Here is a 14,749-nt window from a genome sequence, read left to right as displayed (position 1 = left end):
GGAAGTTGGTAGGGTGGTCGGTAAGGGGAGGTAAGAAAAAAGTTTGAATTTTTTTAAAAAATTGGAAAGGGAAAGGGAGTAGGGTTTTAGGTAGGGGTGAAATAAGAAAAAAAATTTAAATATCTTTTTTAATAGGGGTGATAGGGGGCGGGGTGGGGATGGGGGGTTGGGGGTGGGGGCGAGGGTGGGGGATTGAGGGTCGGAGTAGGGATGAGTGATTTTGATAGTTGTGTGAATATTTTAATTTAAAGTGAGGTTGAAAGAGAATTTTGGAAAATGTTTTTCTTATTTTTTGAAAAAAAGTCATTTTTCTTAGATTTGAGGAAAATAAGTTGATTTGAAAAACATTTTCCAAAATCTTTAAGCCAATCAAACATGAGAAAATTGAAAAATATTTTCCAGAAAATGTTTTCCTTCATACCAAACACACCCAAAGATGCAACATAATTTCTGAGAATTGAAAGAATGATAAGACTTAGGACTAGGGGTGGGTTCGGTCGGTTCGGTCTGATTGTTTAATATCGGTTCGGTTTATCAGTTTTCGAATTGATAAAAATGACATCCATAACCAAACCGAAATAAATTCGGTTTGGTTCAGTTTTTACAAATTTGGTTCGGTTATTTCGAATTTTTATTTCGTTTTGAAAATTTTAAAGTAGTTAGCCTCTCTTTCTCATAACTGAGCATTTAAATTAATGGATTTTTTTAGAAAAATTATTTTTTTCAAACTTGTTTTTCATTCTCAAATATAAATAATTATAAATAACTCAACATGGATGAAACAAAATGAAATAATCATAAGCTTAACATAATACATAACGTCATCAATCATTACATATAATATAACCTTGCATAATTAGTCTATAAAACAACACAAAACTCGTACAAATAGTCCATGAAACAACATACTTTCTGCATAAATAGTTCATAAAACAGTTCAAAGTCATCAAAATAGTCCATAAAATATTCGAGTCATTAAAACAATCCATAAACAGCCTGCGGCGTATGTGAATTTGCTGTTAAATGTTAATTGTGAAAGTGAATTACTAAATATTATATATATATAACATAATATTATATATTATATATATATAATATAATATAATATTATATATATAAATTATACATATATAATAAAATATATATTATTTATTTATAAAATTTTGGTTTTTTCAATTTAAACCAATTATTTTTAAAACCGAAATCGAAAACCGAATCGAAAAATCAAAATTCTAAAATTACAAACCGAATCCAATCCGAAAAATCGAAAAATCGAAACCAAAATTAAATTTCGATTTGATTTTTTATTTTTTTTCGGTTTAAACCAAAATATGCTCACCCCTACTTAGGACGGATAGAGTAGCAAAAATTACACCTCTAAAAGTTGTATGCCTGTATCGAATTGTAGAAATTAATTAAAAAAACTACTTATGCAAATGTGAATACATATTGAATCATTTTCTTTTTTTCACAATTCGTGTTAACATACATTAATGGTTTGTTAATATTTGACGAAGATCAAGTATACTCACTTTTAACAAATTTTATGGACCAAAATTGTTATGAAGTATACTTAATTGATCATTTTAAAAAACTTAAACATCAAGACCTATTTTTGTCATTTTCTAAAAAAAAGTATGTGCAATGAATCAGAATAGTTGCATGTGATGTGGGTTTGACTTTCAATTTGACTATTGGTACAAAGTGAACCATCCTCTACAAAATATATTACTCTCGTGGTTCCATTTTATTCCTTTCAAATTTTCTAATTTGGTATTCTATTTTTTTTACTTATCAAGATAAGATAATTTTTTTTTTCATATTTTATCCTTTATATTAATTAATTTTTCTTTAAATTAAACTATAAACATCATTTAATAAGAGTATTATGATAAATTAATTATGTTATTTATTATTTTTCTTAATAGCTATGTCATCTCAATTTGAGATGAGTAAAATAGGAAGGAGGAATTACCTCTCTTTAGGAATCTTTTTAGTTTCTGTTTATGTTGGGTCATTATATTGCTGCCTCTTTGATCGGCGCTTTAAATGTAAGTTGGAAAGTCGGTGTCGACTTAACTCACAAATGGTCTTCCAATACTTTTGAAAGTGTTGAAAGTAATTTTAAAAATAAGTAGTTATATATTTGAATAAAAGTGTTAAAACTAAAAAAAATTATTGATGTGTTTGATAAATAAATATTGTTAAGCATTTTTTTTATTTAAAATATCTGAAATACCCTTAAAGTTGTTATCAATATGTAGAGTTGATTATTATTAATTTTTATTTCTAAAATGATTCAAATTAAAGTTTATATATATATATATATACATATATAAATATTTTTAATTTAGTTTCAATATATGTATACATACATACATACATACATACTTTAATTCATGGCCCGACTCGCTAATTTTCATAAAACGAAGAATCTGGTATAGAAGCTAGCATAACGCGTGGCAATAATTCATTTATTTATGATCACTTATTTTATTACTTGCGTATGAAAAATATATTTGCCAAAAATACACATATTTGTTACATGTCAAATATTTTTCAACTTATCAGCATAAAAATTGCAAGAGGAAGCGTCAACAAATAAATTGGATGTATATATAAATCATTTCTCACTTTGTGTATATAAATCTTGGTTAAAAGAGTTTAAATCATCAAACAAAATATATATATTACTGATTATTATAACTACATTAATAGATAAATAGTTGGCCACAAATATATTACTCGATTGAGTAATGACTATATCACTATTAAAACATTGTTGAATATGAATATAGCGTTATCAAATATACATGGATTGTTCACTAATCGTTCATGAAGTTGTATATATCTTCAATGAATGTTCTCCATATATTTTGGTTGGTGGGTTATTTTTTCTTAGAAAAATTCATAAATATTCAATAGTAATTGTCCAAATTTAAAAGAATATATTAAAGAGGAGAATAATACATAAAAATTATATTTCATAAATTAGAAGTTTCATAGTATAAAAGAGGTACTAATATGACTATAGCTAAGTTTGTCATAAATACGAAAAGTGAAAATGTTTAATTAATACAGACATTAATCATTACAAAAGGGTAAACTTGGAATAAGGGACACAAATGTCATTTGATTGGTCAACTTTAATATCTTTTAAGCTCTCCGAAAAAAATTAGGAATGGTTACTTTTGACTTAAAAAAAGTTAAAATTGACTTTTTTTAAGCAATTACGAAAATTGTCAAACACTTTCAAAAGCAACAAATGACTTAAAAATCATTTTCACCAAATTATAAGTTTACCCAAACACCCTCAAGGTATTTCACCCACTGCCAAAAAATTGTAAATTTTGATGAAAAGTTTTCGATTGAAAAAGACCAGTCGCTAATTTCTGATTGTTTTAGTCAGAAAAATTATTTTTTTATTTTAAATTTTTACGAAATATTTCTTCGATACTATTTGTGACAACAACAGTCAACAAATTTGACGATAAATTTTGAGAAATATATATTCTGACCGTTGTAGTCGGGTAAGGCATATAAAATTATCAATAGTATTTTGATCAAATATTTCGACTGTTTTGATCGAAATATTTTAAGAAGATTAATTATTAATAAAATTATAATTCGATATTTGTAGTCGAAAATGTTATAAGTAATTAATTAAACATATTAATAAATATATATTCGACCACTATAGTCGAAAAAATAAATAATTTAATAAATACACTACTGAATATATAATTAGTCCCTTATACAGAAAATAAATAATTAATTAAATATATTATTAAATGTATATCCGACAACCGTAGTCGGAAAACTAATAACTAAAAATAATATATTATTAAATATGTATCCTACTACTGTAGTCAAAAAAATAAATAATTAAATAAATATATAATCAGTCCCTTATATAAAAAATAATTAATTAATTAAATATATTATTAAATATATATCTGACAACCGTAGTTGAAACAATAAAAAATTAATAAATATATTATTAAATATATTTTCGACTACATAATCAAAAGAATAAATAATTACATAAATATATTACTAAATATATTAATATCTTCTTTTTTTTGTTTGTTTCTTGTACTTATGTTCTTGTTCGAAATTGCTTTGGACAGTTTTTTCTTGAGTTGAAGATCTACCTACACTCTCTGTTCCCCAAGCCCCATTTAGTGGGACTACACAAAAATTTCAGTTAAAAGGCGACAATACTAACAGAAAAAAAGAGAATCATAAACTTCATGCATAATGGGTGGTTTCTAATGCAATCTACCAAATGACCTTAGCGTTAACATTATTAAATATATATCTGACCATTGTAGTTGAAAAAATAAATAGTTAAATAAATAAATATATAATCAGATCCTTATACAGAAAATAAATAATTAATTAAATATATATATATTCGACTACAGTAATTGAAAATACTAATAATTAAATAAATATATAACTAAATATATTATCATACTCTCATACAAAAAATTAATAATTAATTAAATATATTATTAATGTAGTCGAAAACGAAAAATAATTATATATATATATATATATATATATAATCAAACCCATATACAGAAAATAAATAAATATTTAAATATATTATTAAATATTTTTTCGATGCATGTAGTCAGAAAGTTTAATAATTATATTACCACATTCATTACAGAAATCCTTGTCTCTCTTTGTTACTATTCTCTCACTAAAAAAATACGGCGGTGGACGGTGGTGACATTGAAAACTGGCACCCTTCTCACGGTGGTGACGCTATTCTCATTAGTACGGTGGTGGTGACAACGACGGTGAGTTGGTGATGATTTGGTTGTGGAATTCCCAATTTTCCCTAAATTTGGTGACGGTAAGATTGTTTACTTGTTACCTAAATTTGTTTGAAACTTGTAAGATATGATTGTCTGCTCCTTGGTTTCTGTCTAAGTTTTTGCAGGGTGAATTTATTTCTGTATAAATTTTTGGAGTTCCAATTGCTTTGTAGTGTTGGACTACCTGTATTTGCTAGAATCCCTGGCCATACCTAGGTACAAAATGATGCTATTAATATGACATAAGAATGAGTTTTTTCACCTTTGGATAAGATGAGGAAAGCAAAAGAGAAGTTGAAAATGAAGTGTAAAGGAGAAGGAAAAGGACAATGGAGTAGGGTTGATGTAGGGCTTTTCTTTTGTTGTTTCTGTTGCAGCTGATAGTGAGTAGGAAGTAGCAGATTAAAGAAAAGACTAAAAAATGAGAATTTAGTAGATATTAGATCCTCCTCTATCCACTAAAAAAATGATGTGTGCACTTTTCCAAGCTTGTGAGTGTTGTTCTGCTACTTTTTTGCAGAAAATTTCTATTTTTGTTCAATTGAAGGTCAAGAATGATGGTGGATTGGTGTTAATTGATGCTACTATTCATAGCATCAAGGGTAATTTGGAATAATAGGTTGTTTACTGATTGTTTTGGTGATAATGGAAGTTGTCCGTATGTTTTGGGGTATGTATGTACTGTACTAGGTGAGTATCCTAAGAGTAAACTTTTTTGGAACTGTTTTAATGAATTGCAATCAAGAAAGTTTATGGCAGTTGATGTGAAATCTGGTGTTGATTCAAAATTTACTATTTAGTTTGATAAAAAAGAAAGAAGTGTCTAATATGTTTCATGCTATATATCTCTACAAATGTCAAACTACTGAATTTTCTTAGTTGGAGTCACTTGAAACTTTACAGAAAATGAATTCCTAAGGGTTTCTTTCTTTTTCATAAGAATTTTTGAAACTGGAATCTATCACCGCAGCGACAATAGTTTCTTGTTTCCTTGATTATTCGTTTTAAAGACACGACATGATTGAATATTCCAAATGCCACAGTAGATGATGATAGTCCTGGTTGTCAACTCTTCTTCAAAGCTTGTTATTTAGTTAAAAGTTTTGTAATGTTATGTTACTGGATATGAGCTTAATCTTCTGGAATCATATAGTATTTTGGTTTCCTCTTGTGCCAATAATTGTATCTGAAATCTATTCTGTGGTTTGAATGTTTTGGGGCAATATATAGCAATATATACACATATATACATATATATATATACACATATATACATATATATATATACACATATATACATATACATATATATATATATATACACACATATATATGTACATATATGTATATATACATATACATATATGTACATATATATGTGTATATATATATATATATGTATGTATAATTATATATCAAGCCATTTGTTTACAGGTTCCCTTGAGTCTTAAATGGTTTTACATCTGTCGTGGCTTATAGTTCTTTCAGAATCTTTTTCCTTAGTTTCCTTTATCAAGATCCTTTCCTATCACAAATATTGTGTCCTTTGTTTGTCTGGTAAGATAGTTTATTCAATGCTAATTTCTGGACGGTGAGTTGGTGGAGGTAATATGTTTGTTTGCTCCTCGATTTGTTTCTGTCTAAATTTTTGGATGGTGGCTTGTCATTAGAATTTTCATGCATAAATTATTTCTGGAATAGTCTTATTAGCATCCAAACATAAATACTTCATAACTTTAACCAAATAACAATTCGAAATATAAGTATAGGCTTATTTGTTTTTACAGAAAAAATGGGCACTGCTTCTAGTAATGTCGACTTCTATATCGTTTGCACAAGAAAATGGCATAAAGAAACTTATATAGAAAGCACATCAATTCGGAATTAAGTTGAGCTTCAAAGTGAAAAAGAAATTCTTGTTATTAGATTGTTCCTGCACAAACTCGATTACAATGCGACTATAACTATTGTTATACTATAACTACTATTGGTGTTTTTTCTCCTGTTATTGTGTTGGTTTGCTTGCTTTTGTTTTTCTTCTTTATTGTTATTGTTGTCGTTTTTGTGTAGATGGAAAATGAAGATCGTACATGGATGTATAATATAATTTATCTTAATCGTGTGGGGTTGAGGGAGGAATATAAAGTTGGGATAGCTGGATTTATTGCTAAATCAATGACACTTGATGAGTTTCATATTGAAGAGACAATTAGGTGTCCTTGTTGGAAATGCAGGTGTGACAAGTTATTGAGTCCAGATGTTGTTACATTACATCTTTATAAGAAGGGATTTATGTTGAATTATACTGTGTGTGGACAACTCATGGAGAGAGTAGTGCTGCCAATAATTTTGCTTTTCAGAATTATGTTGAAAGTCCAATAAGAGAGAATAATGTTGAAAGTTCTCGATACAGTGAGATGGTCAGGGATGTTTTTGGGACACACTCGGGGATGTTTTTGGGACACACTCAGGGGCTCAAAATGAACCAAATGATGAGGCTAAGCACTTTTATGAACAATTATAGGAAGCTAGTCATCCATTGTTTGAAGGATCAATGCATTCTAAGTTATCTGTTGCAGTTCGATTACTAAGTATTAAGTCAGATTATTCTATTTCTCAAGAGGGCATGAATTCTATCATTGGATTTATGAATGAACTTAACCCAAATAAACTTGACTTACCCAAAGATTTTTACACAACAAAGAAGTTGGTTTCTAAGTTAGGACTTTCATCAGAGAGGATTCACTGTATCGAGAAAGGTTGCGTGTTATTTTATAAGAAAGATGCAAATTTAGAACATTGTAAATTTTGTAACCAGTCTCGTTATAAGGAAGTCACACATGCCAAAGGGAAGAATGTTCCGGTGAAGTTGATGCATTACCTACCCCATATACCACGGTTAAAGAGGTTGTATGCATCAATGAGCTCTGCCCTTCATATGAGATGTCACTATGAAAATAAAAGACCACCTGGTGTTTTATGTCATCCGTCAGATGGAGAAGCATGGTAGCATTTTGATAGTGTGTATCCAAATTTTGCTAGTGAACTAAGAAATATGAGGTTGGGTTTATCTACCAATGGATTCACTCCATTTTCTGTCTCAGCTACACCATATTCATGCCGGCCAGTGTTTGTGACTCCTTATTTTCTCCCGCTTGAATTGTGTATGACAAGTCTGTATATATTTCTAACTTGCATTATCCCAGGTCCTCGCAATTCAAAAGTTTTGATTGATGTATATCTATAGCCATTGATTGATGAGTTGAACTTATTGTGTCAGGAAGGTGTGGAAGGATATGATGTATCAATGAAACAAAACTTTAGATTGCGTGCTGCTTCGATGTGGACTGTAAAAAACTTTTCTGCTTATTGAATTTTGTCTGGGTGGTCGACTGTGGGAAAGTTTGCTTCTTGTTGTATGAAAAACACAAAAGCATTCACTTTGAAACATGGGGATATAAACTCATGGTTTGACTGTCACTGTCGATTCTTGCCAATGCAACATGAGTTTAGGAGAAATACTAGTGATTTTATGAAGAATAAGTCTGATTTTGAGGAGTCATCGCCAATTTTATCGCAAGAAGAAATTTGGGATAGAGTGAGGAATCTACCTAAGGTAACAAAGTCTCTATCATTCAGGATACCTGGTTATGGTGTTACACATAGCAGGACTAAACGAAGCATATTTTGGGAGTTAGATTACTGGAAGGATAATCTTCTGCCTCATAATCTGGATGTCATGCATATTGAGAAAAGCTTCTTTGATAACTTGTTTAATACTGTGATGGATGTAAGTAACAAAACAAAAGATAACTTGAAGGCAAGGAAGGACTTAAAAGGAGTATTGTCGGCGCAGTGAGTTGTACCTGACATACTTAAACAATAAAATTTAGAAGCCCAAGGCCAGTTACACATTCACTTTGGATGATAGAAGGGTGATTTGTGATTGGGTTAACACTTTAAGAATGCTAAAAAATGCTAGAAGGATATGCGTCAAATTTGTCTAGGTGCGTTGACATAAAGGAAGGGAAGTTGACCTCTATAAAGAGCCAAGATTGTCATATTTTCATGGAGTCATTGATGCCTATTGGATTCAGTGCATTGTCCTATAGAATATGGAAGCCCATAACAGAGATAAACTTATTTTTCAAAGATTTATGTTCTAACACATTAAGGGAGGAGAACCTATCTTTGATGGATATCAACATTCGCTTAACCTTAAACAAGCTGGTAAAAAGTTTTCCTCCTGGTTTTTTTGATGTTATGGATCATCTTCCAATTTACTTTGTGCGAGAGGCACGACTTAGAGGGCCTGTTCAGTGTAGACGGATGTATCCCTTTGAGAGGTATTGACTTTTAACATTTATCTTCATGTGTTTTAATTGAACATTATTTCATCTAAGAGATCATACTATGCGAGACCATTGGCAAATGTAAGTCGACCATAAAAAACAGATCTCGAATTGAGGGATCAATATGTGAGGCTTATTTGGCTAAAGAAACCTCTTATTTTTGTTCATATTATTTTGAACATGATGTACCATGTATGAGACACCGACCTAATAGGCATGGTGATGGATACAATACAGTTCCTTTAGCACCACCATTTTCAATATTCAATCAACCAGGTAAAGAAAGTCCAAAAGTTGGTCTACTTCGATATTTGAATGAGGTAGAGCTTAAGTCAGCTACACCACATGTATTTCTAAATTGTCCCGAGGTCCTACCTTTTTATAAGTGAGTAATTTATATTAACGACAATCATTCAAGGACTATCTAAGCTTTAACTAATGAAGGTCATAACTTTGTCAGATACTTTGTGGCTTTACATGGGGATGCTGCTGTTTATCTATGTTTTCAGTGTGGTTTAGAGAATATGTTAGTGTAACTTTAATATTTAACACAATTTACACTTTTGTTCAGTTTTATGTATATTTTACTTCAAACTTTTCATAAACTTTTTATAGGTTCATAATCTAGTTAATTTTGATCCAAATGGCTAAATTCTTACGTGATATAACTTTTATATGATATAACTTGGGGACCTGATGCTAAAGTCAGAAAGTTTTTTAGATACTCTATCAATGGGTACAAATTTCAAACGGAAGAGTTCTTTAAGGGCAAGAAAACCAATAATAGTGGGGTATGGGTAAAAGGTAATGGTGGTGTTGATTATTATCGTGTGCTTCAAGAGATTTTAGAGCTCGATTATCATGTTGGTTGGGCAAAGAAAAAGTTGGTACTCTTTCGGTGTAAGTGGTACGATCCTACGCCTAGGTTAGGTGCAAAGGTGCACCCTCAGTACAAAATTGTTGAATTTAAGCGTTCAAGGGAGTATAAACTATATGATCCATTTGTCATTGCACAAAATGTTAAACAAGTGTATTACGCTTCTTATCCTTTGCGTAAGAATAAATCTGAATGGTGGGTAGTTATAAAAACAAAGCTCGTGGGTAGAGTTGAAGTAGAGGATACATTGGATGTAGCGTATCAGAATGACATTTCAAGTATTGAAGAAAGGATGGATGATGAATTAGCAGGTGAGTTGCAATATAGTGAAGGCCCATATGAAAAATTTGATCCTTCTGAACTTATGTTGAATGTTAATGATTATGGAGAAGGACATCCGGGTTAAATGGCGAGGAAGATCCAACTGATGAAAATGAAATAAGCGAGGAAGAGTCACTTGATGACAATGAAACAAGTGATGTGGGAGAATTGATGAATGACTATGAAACAAACGATGAAGATTGAGTTGTTATTAATAGTAGTAATGTGTAGTAACAGGGTCTTGAATTGTAATTTAGCTGTTGCTTTTTACTATTTTACTTGACAATATAATGTCTTTTATTTGTTAGCATTTGTAGTGCCAGTAAGAACATTTCTGGTTGTTTGATTAAATAGCAACGGTAAATTTATATATTATATGTGTGTTGTTTGTTTTGTTCAATTGGTACTACTTAACTATATTGCATTCATCCATTATTTTAACACTTTTTGAAATGATGGAAAAGCATAATCCTTTTAATTGTTAATTTGGACGTTCTTGTGTATGTGGAAGATCAAATCAGATGCTTTTCTGGAAAGTACAGATTGGTGGTAAAACAAATTTATGAGGATAGCTCATTCATTTTTCAGTTCTTGGGTACTTCCGGTGGTCTTGGAGCAGCTAGTTTATCAGCGTCACTTCTGACATCTATTCTTCTAACCACATTAGAGGATCTCCTTGCATTTGGCCTTTGTTCTGCCGACGGGTAATCCTCTTCTTTTCATATTTAAATTTTGCTATTATTCTTTAATTCTCTCAAAGTAGTATAGGCGTGTGTTGTTTGTTTTGTTCAATTTAGTTGTTCTTTTTTTTTTCCAGGTGGTTAGTAAAGAAAATCAATGGCATCAAAAGGTCATGGTAATGGACGGCGTAAGAAAGGTAAGAAAGGACCTGATAATCTTCGTGGAGGTCAATATACAACAACACCATCATCACCTGTTACCACTACTATTCAACCAGCTACTACAAATCTTCCTCCTCCAAGTTCAACTATTTCAGTACCAAAGGCATTTTTCATGCCCCCACCATCTAACCAGTTCCACACCTCTTCTTCCCATACTAGTCTGCATGTTAGCTCTTCATCTATACCTTCGACATCATCCACACCTAGCCTTTCTGGATTGAGAATTGGAGGTCCTATTACATCATCATCGCCATCGCCATCCATTGATAGTGCTACAACGTTTAATGCTACAACAGTTGCTTCCTAGAATCTAAAATTTAAACAGGTATTAGAACATGACATCCACAGGGGGATAATTATCGTCCCTTATGGTAATGGGTAATTAACCCTTATGTTTTTGCTTAATTTTTAACGAAAGCTAAGATGATTTAATAGAATTTTATTGAAGGTTCATTCCCACATATGCCGCTGGGCATATGATTATAGAAGCAATTAAACCCTTTTTTGTGGAACCGTGGGGTAGTTGGAACGAGATTCGCTACGAAATCAGAATTCTGATGTGGAAATAATTTACGGTATAATCAGAATTCAAAGAATTTATCATTTCTTTATGCTATCAATGATGAATTTACCTTTGTATCCATCATCTCATTTTATGACTTTATATTAAACTATTTTGCAGGAGAAGCGTTCATGGAAGTTTTGTCATAAAAATAAAATACAAGACATTTTCAAGTTGAAAGCAGCTCTACGAATCAAAGAACACTTGTATGAGGTCAGGAGAAAATTGGTAAAACCTGGTTGGATGACAAATGAAGTGTAGGTCAAGTTCTTGAAAATGTGGGATACTCCTGAATATAAGGGAAGAGGGAACGGGCAAAGACAAATAGAGCCTTTGAAATGGGTGGCTCATTGCACACCGGAGGTTTGATGAGTTCCGCTACCCACCGACGATGACTGGTAATATTAAGTGACATATTAATATCTTTGCTAGCGATTCTATGTTTGTGTGGTGGTTAATTTTTTGTTATTGTTTTGATTGTTTCATTGTTATGAGATTTTGGGGTGTTATTTTAAGAAGCAATTTAGCTGTCTTTAACAATTGAGAACCAGTAGTTGATGAAAATGAAAACAGTGGGTGTTGATTCTTGATTGTGTAAGGCTTGCTTTGAAGTTTGGAAAGTAAGATGTTACTGATTCAGGAAAATGAAATTTTGGCGTATTGATTCTTTTTTGTTGAAAAGTTTGAGTTTTAGGATGAAGTTGAGTTGGAGTTTTGTGGTGGTGTTAGTTTGTTGTTGTTTGTTGTCCTGAAATGTGCTTTAATTTCAATTTTTAATTTCAAGTTTATAGTTGTTGTTGTTTGTGCTATTCATTGCTGTTGGAAGAATGTGTATTGCTGTTTTTTAAAGTTTGTGACTATTTTTCAATCACTTTGCAAATGCTGGTTATATTCCAACTAGTATTAAGTACAATAAGTGGATATTTGTCAAAATCATTATCCAATCTCCATGTACTGTTTATAAAGCCCACATAGACTGCCTTCTCTCTTTATTTTCTATAAGCCTATTATTGCCACTAATATTTTCAATACTGTTTAAAAATATCATATACATCTAAATCTGTGATCTGTATACTAAGAAAAAAGATTGAAGCTATACGAAGTTAAGAAATGGAGTTTCAGCAACTAGCTAAAATGGAAAAATTACCTACATGCTTTCCTGTATGAAGCTACAGACACAGGTGTTAAGGCTAACACTGCCTGCATGATTTCCTGTACACATTTAGAAGGAAAACAAGGCACCTGTACAAGACAAAATGTTACAAAGCTACAAGTCGGTGAGAAAGGAAAAGAAGTTTCAATCATTAGGCATCTTCTCACGTTCTGCTGGTAGTAGTAGACCAACTATATGTAAGTTTAAAAAGAGATACTATAAGTTTATGTCCAAGATATTATTTCACCGAAAATTTTAGGTTATACTAGAGAATTTAAAATCACAGTTTATTTATCTCTTTTCTAAAATTTTGTAGGAATTTTTAAATGGGAGAAAAGAGTCAATTTTTCTTGAGGTCTTCAAAGAGATACATAAGAAGAAAAAAAGGACGGTACAAGAGAAGATTGGATCGAAACGCGTGCTAAGGATGCATATGTAAGATAATAACTTTTACATACATTATTTTATTATTACTCAATTTAGCTTGTTTACAGGAATAATTTTTCTTTCAGAAAGGATTTCAAAAAAGCATAGAAAATTGACGTCAAACTCAACCTACTTCAGAGGATGGTAGTATGGTCCAACCATCACCCGCAGATATGACTAACATGTGGACAGCTGTGGTAGGTGGTCCAAAGAAAGGTAGAACCTATGGGTGTGGGGTTCTCCAATCCTCAAGTAGTCCTTTGTTGTTTCCCAATTCCTTTTCTACTTTGCAAACTATGGAAGAAATGGAAGTGATGAGAAAGCAACTTGCAGAGTTGACACAACAGTGTGCTGCTAATGATGCTAAGTTTGTCAAGTTTGCTAAGTTTGAGGAGTTGGTCAAGAAGCACATGCCTCAAGTATTTGATGATGAGGAAGAGAGTGAACCTGATGATGATTATATTGTAGTTGTTCTTGTTTTTGGTTGTGACTTTTAGACTTGAAGTTCTCTTGAGATGTTTAAAATATTTGACTCGATGTTTGTTTTGAATTGTGACGTTATTAAGACTTAAAGTTTTCTTGAGATGTTTAAACTATTTGACTCGAAATTTGTTTTGGATGTTTCAAGGTGGTTGAATTTTTAAATTTTTATTGTGTTTGATCCTATTGTGAAAAATACATTAGGTATGTTGTTTGCCATATGAGGGCAGTATAAGCTAATGAAAGAGCAATATTGTTGGCAATACAAAATAAATTTTTGACTATAATTGTCGGAAAAGTAAATACTTTTCAAAAAAATTAAGATTTTTGATGACACATATCGAAATTGTTTTTGAACAATTTAATATACCGACCACAGTAGTCAGAATAATTATTTTATTAAATATTTATTTTATTAGTTTCCGACCACAATAATTGAAAAGATTTTATTATTAAATATTTTTATTAAAATTCAGACTACAGTAGTCAGAATAATTATAATTATTAAATAATTATTTATTAACATTTCGAGTACAGTAATCGGAATGATTATAATTATTAAATAATTATTTATTATTTTTCGACTACATTTCTACTACAACAACTGTCGAAAATTTACGAATTTCTGGTTGGGAAATTATTTCGTCATGTGAGGTGAAATTTGTGATTTTAAATCATGATATGAAATTACTTAAGATGAAGTTAAAGTTTTGTCTGCACATATAATTTGGATTTTTTAAATATATATTTTCTCAAAAACATAAAAACCTACTAAGTGGTGAAAACTATCAAATTGTCTCAATTCTTTAAAAAGATCTTGAAAAATAAGTAAAAGTTCATAACAAAA

At 30.7% G+C, this 14,749-nt stretch overlaps 1 long non-coding RNA gene across 16 annotated transcripts; it reads left to right on the top strand.

Annotated features, from left to right (window-relative positions):
* The first annotated feature begins 4,635 nt into the window (after positions 1-4,635).
* Positions 4,636-14,083, top strand: LOC107847836. 16 transcript variants are annotated; one of them, XR_007047348.1, is made up of 8 exons: positions 4,638-4,867; positions 10,968-11,083; positions 11,197-11,606; positions 11,730-11,856; positions 11,964-12,241; positions 13,070-13,193; positions 13,313-13,431; positions 13,509-14,083. It is a non-coding gene; the product is annotated as an uncharacterized LOC107847836 (long non-coding RNA). The 16 variants fall into 16 exon arrangements; XR_001667662.2 differs by having other exon boundaries at positions 13,013-13,193; XR_007047346.1 differs by having other exon boundaries at positions 4,662-4,811; positions 13,013-13,193.
* Positions 14,084-14,749: the final 666 nt, after the last annotated feature.

This window comes from Capsicum annuum, chromosome 11, assembly GCF_002878395.1.
Source record: "Capsicum annuum cultivar UCD-10X-F1 chromosome 11, UCD10Xv1.1, whole genome shotgun sequence".
In the NCBI taxonomy this organism is placed as follows: Eukaryota; Viridiplantae; Streptophyta; class Magnoliopsida; order Solanales; family Solanaceae; genus Capsicum; species Capsicum annuum.
Note: the sequence above shows the minus strand (reverse complement) of the source record. Positions and strands in the feature narration are given on the sequence as shown.